We start from the raw sequence: 4511 nt of genomic DNA, 5'->3' as shown, positions 1-4511 counted from the left end.
CTGCATAAGGATAGGGGCAGAACTAAACCTGTCTTTGAGATACTTAAACACTTCAATGGCCTCAGTAGTCCACTGGGCCGTATTCGCACCTTTCCTGGTGAGATCGGTTAGAGGTTTAACAATTACAGAAAAATTCTTAATGAATTTCCTGTAATAATTGGCAAAACCCAAAAATCTCTGTATAGATTTCAAACCAATAGGCCTAGGCCATTCCTGCACAGCCTGAACCTTCACAGGGTCCATCTCAAAGCCCTCGCTGGAGACAATGTAGCCCAAGAAACTAATTTTCTGCACAGCGAACTCACATTTCTCCAGCTTAGCAAAGAGTGAATTATCACTCAATGACTGCAAAACTTCACGTACACTTTGCCAATGGGACTCTAGATCTGGTGAATAAATCAAAATGTCATCCAAATACACAACCACATTCTTACCAATCAAAGGTCTCAGGATGTCATTAATAAGGTTCTGAAAAATGCAGATGCATTGGTAAGACCAAAAGGCATCGCCTGATTCTCAAACTGAGTGTTAAAAGCAGTTTTCCATTCATCACCCTCCTTCACACGCAACAAATCAATTTTGGAGAACCACTTGGCTCCAACTAACTGGTTAAACAAGTCAGGAATTAACGGCAATGGGTAGGAATTCCAAATGGTAATCTTATTAATTTCACGAAAATCCAGACATGGACATAAACCTCTGTCCTTTTTTTTTAACAAAGAAGAATCCAACTGCCACAGGCGACTTAGAAGGTCTAATGAGACCAGCAGCCAGGCTAGTCTGTATGTACTCCTCCAAGGCCTTTTTTTCAGGGATAGTCAGATTAAACAAGCGACTTTTGGGAAGAGTAGCACCCAGAACAAACTCAATGGCGCAATCATAATCCCTATGAGGAGGTAAAACTTGCGACTCCTCCTCCGAAAAAACCCTCCAAAAATCTTGAATAGGTACCGGTAATTCCCCTTTTTCCACCGCCGCAATGTGACCATTACAACATTTATCATAGCACTTCGGACGCCAAGACTTAATCACATTAGTAGACCAGTCCAATAAAGGATTGTGCAGTTTTAACCAAGGCAATCCTAGAACAACTGGAGAGGGCAAATTATCCAAAACAACCAAGTCCAAAATTTCTTGGTGAACTCCATTGATAGTGAGGGAAAATGCAGCAGTCTCATGAGCAATACATTTCAAATGAGTGCTATCAATTGCAACCACAGAAATAGGTGATGACAAAGGTTTGGATTTCAATTTAAGGTTTTCTAAAAACCTTTTATCAATCACATTAAGTGTTGAACCACAATCCACAAATACCTGAAATTCAATCAAATCTCCCTGCAGAGTAGTACTCCCAGAAAGAAATACTCCTGCAGAGCGTAAACAAACTATATGGGCGTAACTGACCTTTTTTTTTTCTTTACTTAAACAGAGCTCACAATACTTAATCAAATGGTCAGCTTTACCAAAATAAAGACACAATCCCTCGGCGAATCTCCGATCTCTTTCTTGAGAGCGGAGTGACATCGTCCCAACCTCCATCGGTTCCCCGCCGTCAGAGCAGATTTTCTGAGGATTAGGACCTGACATTACAGGAGTCTTTACCTCATTGAGCCTGCACCTCAGTCTCCTGTCTATCGAGCAGCTAACTGCATAGCTTCCTGCAGAGTCTCAGGTGCAGGGAACGCAATTAGCAAATCCTTAACCCTTTCACTCAGACCAGCAAGAAATAAACATCTCAGCGCCGAATCATTCCACTTAACTTCTGAAGCCCATCTCCTGAAGTGTGTGCAATAATTTTCAACATCATCTGACCCCTGATTCAAATGTCTAAGTTCTGATTCAGCAGATGAGATTCGATCAGGAGCGTCATATAATAGCTCCATAGAAAAAAATTCTTCAACAGACCTTAAACACGGATCATTAGGCTGGAGAGAAAAGGCCCACCCCTGTGGTTCATTGCGCTAAAGTGACATAATAAAACCAATGCGCTGTGATTCATTCCCAGAGGACCTTGGCCTCAAGCGAAAATATAACAAACAAGCATTTTTAAAGGAAAAAAAATCTTGCTGTTTACCATAAAAAACATCAGGCAGTCCTACCTTGGGTTCAACAAAATGCGCTCCAGGACAGCTACTCACGTGTTGCTGAAGCTCAGCCACCTCCAGAGATAATCCCTGCAGGCGTTGAGCCAAATCCTGGACGGAAACCATACTGATCCCCAAATTTCTTTCCTTTAAGTTTTTTGGGCTGGACTTACTGTTATGATCTGCAACATGTACTAAGGAAAGATAGGGGAAAATGTCCCTACAGTAAGACTAAGCTGAATCCCTATGATGTAGCGGGCTGCCTGTTCCTTGTGAACAGACCCGCCTTAGTCCTCGGCTAGTCTGAACGAAGACCTATAGAATTAAGGGGAGAGGTCCCTAAAAGAACTAAGGACTGGGACAAAAAGGGACACCTCCTAAACAGAAGTTGTTGCAGAACACAAAAAGACAAACTGACAAAAAGTACCAGAGGACCAAGCGAACTTGACAGAGAAAGGCACAGAAGCACCAGGCTAGAGAGACAGTAGAACACTGAAGTCCAGCACAGCAAGAAGGGCGGAGCTGGAATAAAAAGGTAGATGGTCACGTGACCGCAAAACACAAGATAGAAAAAACTAACAGGAGGGTTCTAACAATCTGAGCCGAAAGCTGTCCTGCGAGAAGAACTACGCCATAGTAGAGAAAGCGTGTTTAGCCATAAAATGGGCCGTGGATACACTGAAATATTACCTACTAGGCCGGAAGTTTAGATTAGTATCAGACCATGCCCCGTTGAGATGGTTGAGGGAGAAGAGGGGTAAAAATGTTAGGGTAAATAGATGGTTCCTAGGGCTCAAAGATTTTAACTTTCATGTGGAGCATAGGCCCGGGAAGTTACATGGGAATGCAGATGCCCTCTCTAGGATTCCCTGCCTGGTGTCAGAAGGCGCCCAAACCCCCGGCTGAGGGGGGGAATATGTGACAGTGTCACTGGTTTTATATGTAAGGGGAGGTATGTGTCACTCAGGATGCTCTCCTGTGTGAACTAAGACCTACTTTATTTCTGCCAGCATGTTATATGCTGGTGGGTTTACTCTGTTAAAGGGTGTGCGGTTTTATGGGAATGGTAAAGAGGGCTTGACGCCATTCCCCTACCTCCCCTCAGGGTGTGGCTGAGCAATGTGTAAAAGCTCAGTCCCTTTTTTTTTCCTCTGGAGTGTGGCCTGGAAAGTGAAGTCTCCAGACAGTGTTGTGGAAGCTGCAGAGCTTTTCCCAAGGACTTTGTTGTGCAGTTTATGCTACCGAGAGTGGGCGGAACCCGCTCACCTATGAAGTGAGCTATATTTTGTTTTGTTTTTCCCGTTTAATCCAGAGGGGTCTTGTTTATTTTTCCTGTGGAACCCTGCATGAGTTTATGCCATAATAAACCAGCGGAAAGGTAACCTGAGAACGTGTGTCCTGAGTCTGCCTCCGGGAGAGCCGAGCGAGTCTTGCCACAATATATACAGTGCAGACCAAAAGTTTGGACACACCTCATTTAAAGATTTTTCTGTATTTTCATGACTATGAAAATTGTACATTCACACTGAAGGCATCAAAACTATGAATTAACACGTGGAATTATATACTTAACAAAAAAGTGTGAAACAACTGAAAATATGTCTTATATTCTAGGTTCTTCAAAGTAGCCACCTTTTGCTTTGATGACTGCTTTGCACACTCTTGGCATTCTCTTGATGAGCTTCAAGAGGTAGTCATCGGAAATGGTTTTCACTTCACAGGTGTGCCCTGTCAGGTTTAATAAGTGGGATTTTTTGTCTTATAAATGGGGTTGGGACCATCAGTTGTGTTGTGCAGAAGTCTGGTGGATACACAGCTGATAGTCCTGCTGAATAGAATGTTAGAATTTGTATTATGGCAAGAAAAAAGCAGCTAAGTAAAGAAAAACGAGTGGCCATCATTACTTTAAGAAATGAAGGTCAGTCAGTGCGAAAAATTGGGAAAACTTTGAAAGTGTCCCCAAGTGCAGTTGCAAAAACCATCAAGCGCTACGAAGAAACTGGCTCACATGAGGACCGCCCCAGGAAAGGAAGACCAAGAGTCACCTCTGCTTCTGAGGATAAGTTTATCCGAGTCACTAGCCTCAGAAATCGCAGGTTAACAGCAGCTCAGATTAGAGACCAGGTCAATGCCACATAGAGTTCTAGCAGCAGACACATCTCTTCAACAACTGTTAAGAGGAGACTTTGTGCAGCAGGCCTTCAGGGTAAAAAATAGCTGCTAGGAAACCACTGCTAAAGACAGACAACAAGCAGAAGAGACTTGTTTGGGCTAAAGAACACAAGGAATGGACATTAGACCAGTGGAAATCTGTGCTTTGGTCTGATGAGTCCAAATTTGAGATCTTTGGTTCCAACCACCGTGTCTTTGTGCGACGCAGAAAAGGTGAATGGATGGACGCTGCATGCCTGGTTCCCACCGTGAAGC

The sequence above is a fragment of the Phyllobates terribilis genome, unplaced genomic scaffold, assembly GCF_046119375.1.
Source record: "Phyllobates terribilis strain yellow unplaced genomic scaffold, ASM4611937v1 Scaffold_2__4_contigs__length_985480577, whole genome shotgun sequence".
NCBI classification, from domain to species: Eukaryota; Metazoa; Chordata; class Amphibia; order Anura; family Dendrobatidae; genus Phyllobates; species Phyllobates terribilis.
The sequence above is the reverse complement of the archived record's forward strand: the minus strand, read 5'-3'. Positions refer to the sequence as shown.